Consider the following 17,991-nt stretch of genomic DNA (forward strand, 5'->3'; position numbering starts at 1 on the left):
AGAAAACCAGCTGCCAAGGTGTCTTAGAAAGTTTCAGTTCAAAAACTGTTTAGTGCAGTGGTGGTGGTGGGGCCTCCTTTTGTTCTTTAACTTCACAAGGCAATGTGGTTGATAAAAAATGCTCTATTTTAAACATGGACTCTAAAACGTTAAAATGACCAAGCACGTACTGAGCGTCAGAAACCTCTCAGGCACTGCTATGAATGTTGGAGGCGTTCCAGAGATGAACATGACTGCCTTTCAGGAAGACATCCTTCTCCTGCATCAACATGAAACACGGAGAAGAAGATAGCCTTTCACAATTTTACTTGTCAATTATGCCTCAATAAACTTAAAATTAAAAACCAGAGCGCTTCGGTAAACACTATACCCAAGGAACGAATAAAGTCCTAGGTCCTCCCTTCTGGGCTAAAAGAACATGAGAAATACAGTGAGCTCTGACTTGAACACTTATAAGCTGAGTGATGTCCAGTGAATTACTCACTCGGAGTCTCGTTTTCATGGTTTTAAGTCCTGTTACCCTCCCTGCACACGTGCTCAGTCGTATCTGATTCTTTGCGACCCCATGGACTGCAGCCCGCCAGGTTCTGCTACTCATGGGAATTTTTTAGGCAAGAATACTGGAGTGGGTAGTCATTCCCTTCTCCAGGGATTGAACTCATATCTCCTGCATCTCCTGAACTGACAGGTAGATTCCTTACCACTGGGCCACCTGGGAAGCCTGTTACCCTCCCTACAAGTATCAAAGGGTGCAAGATGGGCAAACAGTGCCTCTAGGATGGCAGCACACACCAGGGAAGTGATAATGCAGTCTCGGGGGGAATGCGCAAAGCTGAAATTGATTCTGGCGGGAGGCACACTCTGGGAGCCCCATGACTCTGCAGCAAGGCTGGGGTGCTTGACTGCCTGGAATGTGCTGAGTTTGGGAGTTAATCTGACCCAGTGAATCAATTGTAATTGAATTATGTCACACAGTTTTTGCCAGTTCTGCAGGAGTCTTTGATGGAAAGTCATTGGGACATTGTGTAGTTTCTTAACACGTACAATCTTAAGGAAAATATTTCTTTGCTGGCTTTCTAAAATGAGCCCCTTCAGCCTCTTTTCTTCCACATTGCTGATGTATCTTTAATGATTTGTAGAAAAGCACATCTTAGCCTCCTGCCGTCTTCAACATGTGTCATTTATTAGCTTATTTCAGTTTTACAACAAAACTCAGATACAGTCTTTTGTCCATTTCACGGAGGAAGTCAAGGAAGCCCAGACATAGTTGCCAAGCAACTCAATGCTTAACCAAGGATAGAGCAAACGGAAAAGTAGAAGTTTTTCTACTTTGTACTATTTTCATAGCACTGTTCTTTCTTCCATGAACTCAGCACGACCCTGGACATTTTCATACTCAAAGGCGCAGAATGAGACAGAAATGTATCCTGCAACTAGCGCCTTCTGTCATGCTCAGCGCCACTATGCTCCACTGCCTCTCCCTGCCCTCAAGTGAGGTTTATTTTCATTTCCTGCTTCTAATAAAAGAAATTTTCACACGTTGAGGTACGGGTAAGTCATTCTGGCTTCAGTTCAGTTCAGTCGCTCGGTCGTGTCCGACTCTTTGCGACCCCTTGGACTGCAGTATGCCAGGCCTCCCTGTCCATCACCAACTCCCAGAGCTTACTCAAACTCATGTCTATTGTGTTGGTGATGCCATCCAACCATCTCATCTTCCGTCATTCCCTTCTCCTCCCACCTTCCATCTTTCCCAGCAGCAGGGTCTTTTCCAATGAGTCGGTTCTTCACATCAGGTGGCCAAAGTATTGGAGTTTCAGCTTCAGCTTCAGTTCTTACAGTGAATATTCAGGACTTATTTCCTTTAGGATGGACTGCTTAGATCTCCTTGCAGTCCAAGGGACTCTCAAGAGTCTTCTCCAACACCACAGTTAAAAACATCAATTCTTCGGCGCTCAGCTTTCTTTATAGTCCAGCTCTCACATCCAGACATGGCTACTGGCTTACACAGGGGTTAACTTGAATTTTATGCTAACTGAAATAGCCTGTTTGTGGCTCTCAAACATAACATTGTGCTTCTGCTTTAATTATTAAAGAAAAGGACACGTTAACTAGAAATAGAGAAAGTCCATGCTAAAAATAAAGATTAAATGCCTCCCTTCCTGGCACACCAAAGCTGGTCCTGCTTTGATGATAAGACTCTCCTCGCTGATACCGAGGCCATATTGACTCACTGTGACTGTGCTGTGTTTCTGATCCTGAAACCTTGAAGGAATGACTTGTTTGATGTTCTTTGTTCTGACAAGACAGAATATTGTGCTGAAAACCACATTTTTCTGTAGCAGTTCCTTATAGTTATCTGAGAGGCTGTTTCCTGGCCTGTGATCCTTGCTTTGGTGCAAATAAAACTGTTCTCTACTGATATTACTGATTGTTCATTATTTTCACCAACACTGCCCAGAGTTGAAAATTTGGTTAGCTAGCAAGCTACGGTTTCCACAAAACGAAGGTAAATGATAAAGACATTATCTATAAGGTTATTTATATACTCGTTCCAATAGCATCACAGTGGTGAGCATTTGTTTCCTGATTTTCAGACTTGGGTTAAACTCTCTTTCTCTGTCTCTCCCTCATACATGCGTGGGTACACACACACCCACACACTACCCCCCTCAATACCTCTAAATGGGACACCCACCTGCTGAGTGTGAAGTGAGTCCTGCCTTCTTGGTTTGACTATGAGAGGTTCTTCCAGTGGTAAGGAGATCACAGCACCAACCTGGGGATTGTAATGTATCACAGTTCCCTAGGTGTGGGATAAAAGGAGGCTTCTTGGATTCAGGGTCAGGACCTCTTGACTTCATGCCCTATAATTTTTTCAAAACAATTCTCTGTAGCAGGGGCTCCTCACTACAGCGACATGCAGTTTCACCTTTTCTGAATATAAAATTTGGAAAATAGAGAAATGTCAATGTAGAATTCTAATCAGTGCTTTTCCCTCCTCCCCTCTTCTGCTCCCTCCCACCCCCCACTGCCCCCAAATCAATCTCAAGGTCAATCCATAAGGTCTTCTTTCAACCACTGAAAAAAAGATCTGACATAACAGAAGCACAAAAAGAAGTTTTGCAGGGTAGACAAACATGAAAACTCCCACAGATTTTTAATTCACTAAATGAAGTTCTCTTGGCAGAGTTCTGATTATTTTGCAGTAGAATAAGAAGCTGCCCATACTGTATCTCTGTATAGCAAGAAATATTACACCAAGTGAAAATACCAGAATGAAATATTTTTTTACACCTGGCAATGAGAGTCAATATGTGTTCGCTGTATATAGTGTGTGTATGTATGAAGTTTGGGCTTCCCAGAGGGCACTAGTGGTAAAGAATCTGCCTGCCAATGCAGGAGATGCAAGAGACACTGGCTTGATCCCATGTTTGGGAAGATTGCCTGGAAAATTCCATGGACAGAGGAGCCTGAGTCCAATGTGACTGAGCGACCCAGCACACATGTATGAAGGTCCAGGTGTCAGCAATCTTTTGTATCACACAGCTCTGAGACCACACACTGTTTGGTAGGGTCTATCATTTGATCTTCCCATTTTTTTGTGAGGAAAATCCAACTACGACAGGTACATGTGGATGTCAAGCCAGATGATAATGGTCTTGATTATGAAAGATATCTTTAAGGTTTCTTTACCCACCCTCCCTAACCTCCTTTTTGGAAACAGCATCCCAAGTTTTCACTGTGTGTCTCCTTTCTCCAGCTCTGAGTCTCTGTGACTCAAGAGTTGCCAATCAGGTAACATGACTCAGGTTTAGCCAATGAGAATGTATCAAGGGATTTTAAAAGTACAATTATCTCGAAAAGGATGTGTTCACCTTTTCGGATTTCTGGCACTGAGGACAGAGCAAGCCTAGGGCTGTGCACCGTTATCTTGGTCAGCGACACTACACAGACACCTTTTCTTCACATGAAGCCATCGGAGAGGACAGAAAGTGGGAGATGGGGAAAGGCAGACTGCATCCCACACCATGATCTTTGCCTTTTTTAGAGAAAGCTGTCTCCTTTAGATAAGAGCTAAGCTTGGCAAATAAACACTATTGGAGAAGGTCATGGGAAGAACGCAAACGCTGGTTGACCTGCGAGCTGGACCCCAGCAATAGGCAGCTCCTTCCCCATCCCATCCTTCGAATGTGTGTTCTACCCACGGTTCCCATGGTGGGAGCCAGTTTCAAGGACACAGCCTTGAGAGAGCAGCGTGTTAATGAGTCCATCTGGACTGAGTATGTGACCGAACCCCGTTAAAGCCTCTATGTAAACTTTTAAGATTCTAGCAGGCACCCAAGACCATCCTTCTATATAAGTCCCCTTGCTTTTTGAAACTGGCAACTAAAACCAGTCTGGAGCGATGAACCTTTTTTTTTTTACCTCTCCTTGCTCTTTCTGTGTTTGGGAGCCAGTTTCAAATTTCAGCCAGGGAAACCCACCTTTGTGCAAAGAAAAAGAGGCCTTTCGCACTGGGAGGCTGCAGCTCATGCCAGAGTGCATGATTTTAAGAGTGTGTGTGGGCTGGGTACATATGTGTAGTGTACACACTGAATGACTGCATGCAATGGCCCAATCTTTTGCCATTTCCTTGCATCCCTGGATCCAGCCATTCCTGTAGCCATCATACCCCTGGACTTGGCCATCCCATGAGTCAATCCTTTCCCTTACTGTGCGAGGAAATGAAGTGAGAAGTCACTAGCAGTCAAATGAGTCTTGCACTTGGTAAATGGAAACAGAGAGATACAAGTGTCAGATCTCATGTGAAGTTGGTTGAGTCAGGGTGCAGGCTGAAAATTTGTCTCTGTTAAGCGGTAGCTAAATAAATGGCTAAAATCTGGCTTATTGAATTGCAGGACTCAGAGAACAGTTTCTATTAAGGCTTGAGTTTTAGAGTTCAGGTAAAATTAGTCTGTGGCTTTAATTTTCCTTTGCTTTCTATTAATAACATTTTAATGCAAAAGTTATGTCTTGCTTGCAAAATGAATTGGGAAGAATTTCAGTTGAAATGGAATCATCTTACCTTTAAATGTATGATCAAACTTACCAAGACAACTGACTGGGACTAATCTTTATTGAAATAATTCATTGGAAAAACAATTTATTTCTTCCATTGTTCTTGCTCTACTCAATTGCTCTACCTGTTATTAAGTAAATTTTGCATGCTTTTATGTTTCTAGAGAGATTTCTCCACTCCTGATGTCATGTATTTAGACTTTTTCTTATTTCTTGATTAATCCCTGGCAGAAGATATATATATTTTTTACATTCAAAAGCACAGAAAAAGAGATGTGATTTTATTCATTGCCAGCCGGGTACTTGTGAAATATTTAAATAACCTTTTAGACTTTTATGGTTTGGTGGTTTTCTGTGTGTGCTTGTGTACTTCTGATACTGACCACTTGGGAGGAGACAGATAAGAACTGTATGAGCATTTCTCAACAGGCCACTTCATATTGCCACTTCTTTGGTAGCTTGAAATATTAGGAGAAGTCAAAAACAGGAAAGCTTGTTATATTTCTAGTCTTTTTTTTTTTTTTTAAGTTGAAGTGAAACATATAGAAGACTGTGTAAATTTCAGACGTACAACATAATTGTTTGAGACGTGTATATATGACAAAGTGATCCCCACTGAACGTTTAGTTACCATCCATCACTATTGTATATTTTAAAGTCCCAATATCTTGCATTTTGAAAAAGAATTTATGTTATTTATCCCTTTAATATTTGATTGCTTTGTTCTTTTATCGTTATGATTTCTTCATTTCTACTTTTCAGTAGATTTTGCTGTTATTTTTCTAGTTTCTAGAGCTGATTTTATTCCTTCTTCATAAAAAAGTGAAAGCATTTAGGCTATAGATTTCTTTTCCCCAGTACAGCTTTTGCCATATCACTTAAGTCTTGGTAAGTTGTATTCTTAATATCATTCCTTTTTAAATAGTCTGCAATTATAGTTTAGATTCTTTCTTTGAGTTAGAAGTAATTTAGAAGCATGCATTTGCTATATGTGCGTGTGTGTGTGTGTGCACACGTGTGTTTATTTCCATGTCACTGAATTTGTTTCTTTTTATCATATAATTTAACTACATTGGACTCATGACACACAAAGATCCTAATATGTATTCTAAAAAGAAATTAGAGTTTAGTCACATAATATTAGGGAATTCTACTGGCTTCAAGGTGTTCTGAAAAGAATATGGAACTGACTACCTGATTTTAAGACATATTTTTTAGAAAGATAATTTTATTGTTTTATAGGTGAATCCACCTGCCAAATATTTCCACTTTTTTTTTCTATTCTCATAATCTCCATCCCTGATACTCATCATCATAAATACCTAAAATCCACAGAAAAGAACTAGAGTCACTAATAAATAAAGACCTAGGGGAGACTCCTGAGGCTTGCTTTTGTAGGATTTGCTTTCTTATTGTGATGGTCCAGGCTTTATATCACCATTAATTAGATTATTTCAATCTTTTCAAACATTTTGAGCCCCCAAATAATTCATTTCCATGACGATCCTCCCTATATCTACCACTTAAACATAAACCTATCCTGAGTTATGGGTACTTATATCTTCAGTGAAAGATGAGTTCATTAAGATGATTTTGTCTGGACATTTAAAAAATGTGATTGAATATTAACAAAACTGTGTTATCTTTTAAATTAAATATGGCTGTTTTAAGGGTTGTTAAATTTATGGTCCAAAATAGACATGGACCCAGATTTTCCTTATCTTTCTGCTCTCCCTAATCTTCACATCATCACCCGTACACTTCTCCACACCTCCCCTCCCCTCAACCGGCCCCCTACCGCCTCCGCCGGCCACTCTGTTTGCAGAAGTGTCTGGCAGATCTGGGTACAACATAACCCACACAATATTAATCAAAGGGAAGAAAACCTTCTTTTATGAAGAAAAACTTTCTCAGAATGTCCCTAGCAGATTTCCCGTCACACCTCTCTGTTTAGAATTGTGTAAATTTTCCTGTCCCAAAGCAGTCACTGGCAAAGGGAAAAGTGTTGAAAGTGCTCTCTGCAACCCATGAACTGTGAGCCCACCGGTATCCTCCATCCGTGGAATTTTCTAGGTAAGAATACTGGAGCGGGTAGTCATTTCCTTCTTCAGAGTATCTTCCTGACCCAGGGATCAAACTTGGGTCTCTTGCATTGTAGGCAGATTCTTTATTGTCTGAGCCACCAGGCAGAAGGAATAGGTTACACTCAATGGCCTAGAGTAATCAGGATTCCTTTCCTTAGGTAATGAGGGGAAGGGGAAGCTGGCCTCCTCTGAGCCCTAAGCAGGTTGATATTTTAACAAATAGGGGGAGATTATCAAGGAAAAAGGAAAAATGGCTGTTTTTTAAACAGCCAAGAGTGTCTGCCACTAATTTCCTATCTGGAGGTCTCAAATGAACAATGGATAAGGAATAGACTTGTTCTTAAACTGGAATGGGAAGGGAGGAGGGATGGGGGTTCAGGATGGGGAACACATGTATACCTGTGGCGGATTCATTTTGATATTTGGCAAAACTAATACAGTTATGTAAAGTCTAAAAATAAAATAAAATTAAAAAAAATTAAAAAATAAACTGGAATGACTGAGAATGGACATTTCTCAATAAGAAAAAGAAGAAAATGAAAGAGATTTTAAAATACCTTGCTCCTCAGTAAAGTTTGCTCCATTTCTACTGGTATTCATTTCAGTTCAGTCGCTTAGTCGTGTCGGACTCTTTGCAACCCCTTGGACTGCAGCACGCCAGGCCTCCCTGTCCATCGCCAGCTCCCGGAGTTTACTCAAACTCAAGTCCATTGAGTTGGTGATACCATCCAACCATCTCATCCCCTGTTGTCCCCTTCTCCTCCTGCCTTCAATCTTTCTTGGCTGTATCCTTTTAAGTCCAATGTTTTTAATGTTAAATTCACTGGTGGCTCAGTGGTAAAGAATCTGCCTGCCAATGCAGGATACACAAGAGACTCGGGTTTGATCCCTGGCTTGGAAAATCCTGTCAAGAAGGAAATGGCAACCTACCCAGTCTTCTTGCCTGGGAAATCCCGTGGACAGAGGAGCCTGGCCGGCTACAGTCCATGGAGTCACAAAAGTTAGACATGACTTAGTGACTAAGCAAGTCCGATTTACTTTTTCTTGGATTGCTTGTACATTTGGTGTTGTATCTACGAGATCATTGCCAAACTCCAAGGTATAAAGATGAACACATTTTTATCTAAAAGTTCTTTAGTTTCAGTCTTACATTTAGGCAGGGAGACATGTGCATTTGAAGTGGACTCAGAGTCTGGATGTAAAAAATTCATCTGTTGTCATGACTGTACTCCTATCCTAAACTGTGCCTGATTTTCCCTGAACAATGTCTGTTTTACTGTATTAGAGAACAAATTTCCCCTCTTCTGCCAGCATTGGAGAGGTAGAGGCATCTAGCTGCTAGATTAGGGGGTAGAATTTAGGCACTAACAGCTCCTGGGACAAACTTTCAGTGACTGCTCCTCTCTGTAGCTTTGCCTCCACGTCAGAGGCTGAGGTCAGAGGCTTCAGGTGCCACTGATACTTAAATGAGACTATCAAGTATTAACAGCTGTGGGATCAGTTGGGCTGTTCCTGAGCTTTCTTTACCACTGCTTTGGGATCCAGCATGCAAAGGTTTGGTGAGTAAGTTGGCTGTTTTTTATTTACATTTCAGTTTTTAAAAATGGCACTGCTGTTTCATTCTTTTATCTCCTTTTCTTACTTTTGGTCTTACATCTGAAATAAAACACGTCCTGTGGTTTCAGTAAAAATTCAGAAGGGAACAGAGTGAATGCCGGTTTTCCCTCTGCCGTCTCCATCTGGAAGTCAGAGTGTCTTTTATCAAATTCTCTCTTTCCTGAAGCAAAGTCAAGCTGTGCTGTGTGAGTTTTTCCTCCTCTAGTTCTATCTACTTAATAATTAGTGTCAATTCCTCTCACGTTCTCTTTTTATGTTTTCTGACAGTCTTGGTTTCCAAAGTTGTGGTAAATCTTTTTTTTTAAATTGTCTTTATGGATATCTTAGTAATAAGTTGATAGAGGATATATTGGAGTCTTCTAGTCAGAGTCCATTTTAAACCACAAACCATTGATTTTGTTTAGAAAATTGTGTGACTGGATTGAATGAAAAACTAAAACGGAAGATAGGGTTTGGATGTTATATTCCTTTAGAGAAAAAGCCTTTTACCACTTTAAAAGACTTGTGCCACCACCTGAGGCCTATTTCAGTCTATCTAAGGCATCAGTCATCACTGCTGTTCACTGAGTGTGCTCAGGCAGGTTTTTTGGAGTTTCTTTTATAGTGAAAACTCCTTGAGAGATATTTGTAGATACCTTATCATTCTCACTCCTTAGTTCAGTTCAGTTCTGTCACTCAGTCGTGTCTGACTCTTTGCTACCCCATGAATTGCAGCACGCCAGGCCTCCCTGTTCATCACCAACTCCCAGAGTTCACTCAGACTCACTTCCATCGAGTCAGTGATGCCATCCAGCCATCTCATCCTCTGTCGTCCCCTTCTCCTGCTCCCATTCCCTCCCAGCATCAGAGACTTTTCCAATGAGTCAACTCTTCTCATGAGGTGGCCAAAACACTGGAGTTTCAGCTTTAGCATCATTCCTTCCAAAGAAATCCCAGGGCTGATCTCCTTCAGTATGGACTGGTTGGATCTCCTTGCAGTCCAAGGGACTCTCAAGAGTCTTCTCCAACACCACAGTTCAAAAGCATCAATTCTTCGGCGCTCAGCCTTCTTCACAGTCCAACTCTCACATACATAGATGACCACTGGAAAAACCATAGCCTTGAGTAGACGGACTTTTGTTGGCAAAGTAATGTCTCTGCTTTTGAATATGCTATCTAGGTTGGTCATAACTTTCCTTCCAAGGAGTAAGCGTCTTTTAATTTCATGGCTGCAGTCACCATCTGCATAGCAGTCAATTCCATGACTATAAAATGCTCTCAATAAGATGATGGGTCCAAAACTTATAACTCAGTCTCCGACCTCTTCGCTAAGTATGGACTCATTTAACCAACTACCACTTGGATGTCTGGTATGCATTTCAGAAAAGAAGTCGTAATTAAGTCCTCCTGCTCGTTCCTTCCCAGGTTGTCTCTACCATGGTAAACGACATTACCATTCACAGTGTTGCTTGGGCCAAAATCCTAAGAATATTTGTAGGCTGACTAACCATCCTGATTTGCCTGAGCTTTCCCAAGACATGGGCCTTTTGGTTCTACAACCAGGGAAGTCTCAGGTAAACTGGGATGATAAGAATTCAAGGTATTATATCTATGATGAACAAATGAATGATGATTTCTTGACACTCCGGTATTCTAGAGACTCACAGTGTGATGGGCTTCCCTCGTGGCTCAGATGGTAAAGAATCTGCCTGCAGTGAGGGAGACTTGGGTTTGATCCCTGGGTTGGGAAGATCCCCTGGAGAAGGGAACGGCTATCCAGTCCCGTTTTCTGGCCTGGAGAATTCCATGGACTGTATAGTCATTGGGGCTGCAAAGAGTTGGACACAATCGAGTATGATAGAGGTGGCCAATTTAAAGTACTGGTGAACCACCATCTGTCTCCCTGTCCCTTTTATAATTAAAAGCCTAAATTGGAGATGTTGAGAAAGCTGGAACCTCATGCTGAGAAACAGCAATCACTTATTGTTCAGTTCTTTCAAAATGACTTGATATTTTGTTCTCTCTATGCATCAGTTTACAATTTAATAGAATACTGTCTGTTTGGGAGAGATTCCCTAGCCTGTCCCTGTGTGTTATTGGAGTTATAATTGGGTTAGGATTATCCCTTTTTCATGTAGTTAAGTAATAGCAATAACAACCACAAACAAATGTTTTTTAGTCAAACCTTTTGTTTTCTGGTGACAGAAATTCAATTCCAACTGGCTTAAGCCAAAAAAGGGAAATTATAGATTAAAAACTCAATCATTAAAAAATTCTGGGTGCCAGTCCTTTTTTAGACACTGAGAACCAGACAATGGATGAGAGACTATCTCACAAGCCATTGGGAGAACCAATACGAATCATAACAGATGTATAGGTAGTACAGTATTATGAGGAAAAGAAAGACAAGATAATGGATAAATTAGGCACAATTCTCCTCAGTATCTATGGTGGATGTTGGTTCTTGGAGCCCTCATGATAACAAAATCCGTGCTACGCAAGTCCCTTATAGACAATGGCTTATTACAACTTACCCTCTGTGTCTGTGAAATTTCCATCCTTGGTTGAATCTGTGGATTTGAAATCAGTGGATGCAGAGTGCTATGGAGTATGAAGAGGTGGAAGAGTGCAGGAAGCTGCTGTCTCAGATAACGTCAGAAAGCCTCTCCAAGAAAGTGACAACTGAGCAGAGGCCTGAAGAAATGAAGGCGTGAACCTCACAAAAGTTTCAGGCAGAAACATTCCACACAGAGGAAAGAATGTGGGCAAAGGCCTGCTTGAGGAGAGCAGGTCAAGGGATTCAGGGGAAGGAAGTAGCAGATGAGGCCAGAGGATGGAGGTAAATCACTGTGGGCCCTAAGCTGCAGAAAGGGCTTTGGATACATTTTACATATGACGTGAAGCCAGGGAAGGGTTTTAATGTCTCTGGCTGCTATTTGGAGAATAGACCTCAGGAAGGCAAGAGTGGTAGGAAGGCCTGTTGGAAAGTGCTTCCATGCACCCGGATGGGAGGCTTAGACTCAGGTAGCAGAGGTGAAGACAAGTGGTCAGAGTTTGCCTCTGACCACAGGGAGATCCAAAAGGATCTGATGAATTAGTTGGGGGCTTCCCTGGTGGTTCAGATGGTAAAGCATCTGCCTGCAATTCAGGAGAACCAGGTTTGATCCCTGGGTCAGGAAGATCCCCTGGAGAAGGAAATGGCAACCCACCCCAGTACTCTTGCCTGGAAAATTCCATGGATAGAGGAGTCTGGTAGGCTACTGTCCACGAGGTCGCAAAGAGTTGGACATGACTGAGCAATTTCATTTCATCAAAGAGAGATAAAGGAATCAGAGTTCAGTCTGAGCACCTTAGTATATATGGATTTGCCATTTACCTTGCAGGACATGAGGCAGGGGTGGGAGTGCCCTCTCTGTGCAGGGGGAGAGTTTCAGGTTCAAGATGAGTTGCAGATTCTTATCAGATGTGCCCACGGCAATGTTGAGCAGGCAACTAGGGAAACAGATCCAGAATCCCAGGGGAATCACTGGGGCCAGAGGCATAAATTGGGAGATGATAGGGAGGAGATGTAGGTAAGTCCATGAGAGTGGGTGAGATAAGCTAAAAGGTTGAAAATAGGGATGAAGTCTGAAAATGGAGACTTGGGGCATTACTGAGATGGTATCTGCAAGACACAGCAGATGTCATTTATCAAGTAATAATGGTAAACCTTTTTAAGAACTTAAAAAAGTGTGATCCCAACACTTAGAGACTGGGTAGTGGAGGTGGAGCGGAGCCAGCAAGGCAGAGGGAACACTGGGAGGGTGTGGTCTCATGAAGGCTGAAGCAGGAAAGAGTGTCAAGCAAGATTTTATGACCTGCTTTTGTTAAAAGCTACTAAAAGGTCAAGTCACATGAGGCTAGAAAATGAAAAGGCTTTTGATGCAATACAACTGGATAGTCTGAGAGTAGGAGCAGAGAATGGAGGCTTCAGGCTGAAGGAGACAGCAGAACCAGATATTGAGGGTTGATAGGCTGTGGAGAAGGGGATGGCACCTTCCTGAATCTTGAAGGCTGTGCCTCAGAGGTGGGGCTGGCCACCAGCATGGGTACCTGGACAAGGCTTACCTTGCATACAGATGCCTTGAGAGCCTGAACAAGGGACTCTCTGAGAAGAAAGTCAAGCCACATGCAAGGCTGCTCAGCATCAAATGGACAACAGTGGCTTTGGCAGCAAAACGGGCTAATGAGATTCTGCTTTAGACAGAACAACAGTGCTTGACAGATGGTCAGCCTGGTGCCAAAGGTACATCTTGGGGCTACAGCAAAAATAGCTGCCCCTGCAACCATGGCCTGAAAGACCTCTTTTGGAGAATTGGGTGAGTAATGCTGGAGACATTTCTTTGATATTGGGCAGGCTGAGGGTTGAGCAGAATTTGATTTGATTTGATCAAATGGAGACATGTACAGTGCTGATGCCTTCAGTATATGACTGAGCAGTTTGCACCCGGTTCACTGACACCCCTGTGCTGTGACTGTGTCCTCTTGTGAGAGCGCCAACATTGCTTCCATATGTCTTGGTATAAACAGTGCAGTCAAGGTTACTCATGTTGGGGTGACCTTGGTTTCAGGGGCTGCTTTTCCTTTAAGATGATGGAGAATGATCACAAGTGCGTGTGTAATTAGCAGAGCTCTTGGTTACAGGTGTGCATGATGCAGATGTATTTTCAGTGAATCTCTTTTCTGCTGAGAGAACCTTCCTGCAGCATCATGGATATAAGGTTCGCAAGCTGTCTCCTACGGTCTGCTTGCCCTAGTACAGGATAAGGGCTCCTCATGCACAATTGAACATGTCAGTCCCCCAGGAAACTACTCGGGGCATCTCCGTCACTACCGGTAACTCTATATCAAAGGATTGTATAGTTACATTACCTCACATAGCCCCAGGATTTAACCATAGTTTCCCTAAAGTCTGGCAGCGTAGAATCTCTGACCTTCAAATTCCTGGGCATAGCAGGGCAACATTCGACATTGCAATAGTAATTTGGCAGAGGAAATTGAATACAGTTATAAAACATGATATAGAAATAATCACGCTTTTAGGCTTTTGGTTAATTTATACTGCTTATACTAGTGTAATTATGTTAGTTCTAGGTGTTCTGGCGGCTGCTTTTTATTTTGGTACCAACAGTGCTGAAGTTCTTAATGGCAGCCTTGATTACATCTGTTGATGACTAGCCTGCTAAGTGGAGGTCCTGGGGTGGCTGGGTTAGAATGGTAGGTAAGGGCCGTATGGACACGGCTGGGCCTGGGGTGTGGCCGCTCACTGCCAGGTGAGCTACCGCTGCACTGGATGGACAGCTGGTATCTGAGGGACCCGTCTAGATCAGAGTAAAGCAGAAGGTTTACTCTGCACGTCTGTCTGGCAGGGTGTATGGAGTAAATGGAGGTCTGGAGAAATCCATAGGGGAATAGCCAAAGTTGCTAACAAGTTCAAGTCTGCTGGGCTTAAAGTCCAAAGGTCAGCACAGGTAACTAAGGCAGCAGAGTTAGGACTTAGGGCAAAGAGCAGACATTTGTGCAGAGTCCCAGCTGCAGGCAAGGTCATCGTTTTGAACCATTTAGCCTCAACCAGGGGGTCTTCATATCTTCCTTATTAGTGCAGAAGGCAATCTACTTGTGTGCCCAACCGGGTGGAGATTGATTCATTTATACATTCATTCAATGATGTTTCAGATTCAACACGACACAAGAGACATTGGCTTAGCTTTCACCTAGTGTGCTGGGTAAGGGTGACTCTATTTTAACACGGAGTGATGAGAGTTACCATAAGAGTAAATTCTGGACAGGAAAGAGGAGTGAGGAGAGAAAGAGGAAGGCTGCTATCGTTTGGGCCATTGATGTCCCTCAAACGTGGTTTTAAGTTGAATTGCTGGGTGGCTCGATCGTTGCCTTGCCCCTGGAGTGCCAGAACACTCCAAGCAGAGGTCACTTGAATGGGTCAACCCACCCCACACCAGTACCATCTTTGAGTGGCTGAGGTTGCAGGGGCCAGGAACCGGCTTGGCCCTTATCATGCTGCTGGTGACTTCATGGTCCCTTGAGAACAGGGCTCCGGCCTCTCTCCTCTGTGACAGCTTCTCGTCCTTCCCTAGTTCTTCAGGACCTGGGTATCTTACTCCCTGCAAAGGCTGCCTAGCCTGGAGTGTCTGTTCCCCCTGGATAGCACCTCTGCCCCTGGATCCCACATGCATCTCCTCTCCTTTTTCCCACTCGGGAAGACACGTCCATCATGAGGTTGGTAGAGTCATCCTTCAAATTCTTGCTTCCTGCTGGTGTTTTCAGATGGATTTCCAGGCCTTGGAATGAATTTGTCTTTTTCCTTCATGTCTCAAATTTTAACCTTTAGCATGGAATCCACTTTTTGTCAGTCTGTGCGTGTGTGCTCAGTCACTCAGTTGCGTCTGACTCTGCGGCCCCATGGACTGTAGCCCACCAGGCCCCTCTGTCCAAGAAATTTTCTAGGCAAGACCATTGGAGTGGGTTGCCACTTCCTACTCCAGAGGATCTTCCAACCCAGGGCTCGAACCCGTGTCTCTTGCGTTTCCTTCATTGGCAAGCAGATTCTTTACCACTAGCGCCACCTGGGAAGCCCTGTGTAACCAGATGTAAGCATGTTTTTGGATGGATGCTTCAAAGGTAGGGACTGTCTATCTACCTCCTTGGGGCCTAGCTTTGGGAGTGATACTTTGACCTCAAATCACATGAAAGAAATGCACATGGATGAGATTTCCAGCTTGGCACATTTAATTTTACGGTTCCTCAGGGCAGGACTTAGTTCTTCTCCTTGGAACAGAGTGACTAGCATTTGTATATTTCGCTTCAGAGAAGGCAATGGCAAGCCACTCCAGTACTCTTGCCTGGAAAATCCCATGGATGGAGGAGCCTGGTGGGCTGCAGTCCATGGGGTCGCTATGAGTCAGACTCAACTGAACGACTTCATTTTCACTTTTCACTTTCATTCACTGGAGAAGGAAATGGCAACCCACTCCAGTGTTCTTGCCTGGAGAATCCCAGGGATGGCAGAGCATGGTGGGCTGCCGTCTATGGGGTCGTACAGAGTCGGACACGACTGACGTGACTTAGCAGCCATAGCAGCAAGCATTTCCAGGAGCACCATGCTTTAGAAAATGCACTGCCACAACAAAATTTTCTAAAATAAAAGAATTAGTGTTTTGCCCTGACTGAATCTGATTCTTAATAATGTAATTTTTACACTTTAGCCTTTCTAGCTTAAAATGTGTACCTACTGGAAAAATAAGGGGAACACCCTAGAAGTTGTATGAAAAGGATGGAGGACCTTTATTTCCATGTGATTTTTTTTTTTTTTTTTTTTTGCCTTGGGCTTAAGTGCAAATTTCTCAGATTTTACTCGATGACATTGATTGTTTCCCGTATTCATACTGATGAACATCACTATCATCAATAAATGCTTAGTACTTGTTTGTTAGAATAGATCTTAGCACACCTGTATATGAAGGATAATACACAGGTTCTTATCTAGAAAATAACCTATTGTTTTAACTGCCAGATTTTGAAGCAATATTTAGTATTAAGGAGGAATTACTGCAGTGTCACTCAATGATATGTATTTGAAAGCAATTCAGGACTTTCAAATGTTAAAAGTAAGCATAACATCATGAACTATCCTTTGAGGACATGTTCTGTACACACACACACACACACACACATTTAATATTAGAAAAATAACTTTACGAATAGTATGTGTGCTTTGAATAGGTTTGTCAGACTGCTGATGGGGAGAAAGTCATGCTTTGGAGGGCCAAGGTGGAGGGAAACTGAGAGGCTATATCACAAGCAGTTAGGACTAATGGACCAAAGATGGATGCAAAGGTCTGAGATGAAGGCTGCTTTTTAGAAATAACCTCAGGAATATTTATCTAGTTCAGTACCCTCGCTGGAGTTAACTGGGACCCAGTTGAGGAGATGAGATTTATGTATGTAATGGTATGTATCCTGTAACTTTGTAAATAGTCAAGTAAGGTAATAGAATATAGTGAGTTAGCCAAGAAGTTCATTCAGGTTTTTCCATAAGTCTTACAGAAAAAACTAAGCGAAGTTTTTGGTCAACCCAGTAAAATGAGTGGTGGTCAGTTCAACTCAACGAAGACCTTCTCTATGTCACATAGTATGCTGATAACTTAGGATACAAAAGTAAAAGGCACAAGTACCCGCCCTGATATATAGAAGAGAGTGCTGAATAAACAGGACGCTGTGATGGCTGAAGGTACTGGCTCCACAGCAGAACTGCCTGAGCCCAGCTTTGTTTCCAGAACTTACTAGTTCATCAGTCAAAGCAAGTTGCCTAATATCTGTGCCTCGGTCTTCTCATTGGAGTAATGCTGTTACCTCCCTCTTAGAATTTAAGGAGGTAACACTCTTGGAACAGTGCCCAACACTTTGTGAGCAGTGGGGGTTCTCTGTCATTATTTCTGTAGGATTTTAGAATAGTCAGGTATAACGTGGACTATGTGAGAGCTTGTATGAAACAATGTTGGGGAATAGGAAGAAAACATTGACTTAGATTTTTTTTTAACTTAAAGAAATGAGATATAATGAGTGTCAGCAAAGAGGTTGAAACTTGCACCTTCATTCAATACGATGACAGGTGTGTGTCACAAGGGCGTAAGGGAGAACTCATAGGGATGGAGGGGTTTCATTTGCTTTTAGCATGCTGAAATATATTGCATTTGACATACAGTTGGATAAGTAGATTGAGATTATTATTTACTGTTTCAGTTCATTTCAGTCACTCAGTCGTGTCTGACTCTTTGTGACCCCATGAATCACAGCACGCCAGGCCTCCCTGTCCATCACCAACTCCTGGAGTGCACTCAGACTCACATCCATCAAGTCAGTGATGCCATCCAGCCATCTCATCCTCTGTCGTCCCCTTCTCCTCCTGCTCCCAATCCCTCCCAGCATCAGAGTCTTTTCCAATGAGTCAACTCTTCGCAGGAGGTGGCCAAAGGACTGGAATTTCAGCTTTAGCATCATTCCTTCCAAAGAAATCCCAGGGCTGATCTCCTTCAGAATGGACTGGTTGGATCTCTTTGCAGTCCAAGGGACTCTCAAGAGTCTTCTCCAACACCACAGTTCAAAAGCATCAATTCTTCGGCGCTCAGCCTTCTTCACAGTCCAACTTTCACATCCATACATGACCACAGGAAAAACCATAGCCTTGACTGGACGA

The sequence above is a fragment of the Bubalus kerabau genome, chromosome 21 (genome assembly GCF_029407905.1).
Source record: "Bubalus kerabau isolate K-KA32 ecotype Philippines breed swamp buffalo chromosome 21, PCC_UOA_SB_1v2, whole genome shotgun sequence".
NCBI classification, from domain to species: Eukaryota; Metazoa; Chordata; class Mammalia; order Artiodactyla; family Bovidae; genus Bubalus; species Bubalus kerabau.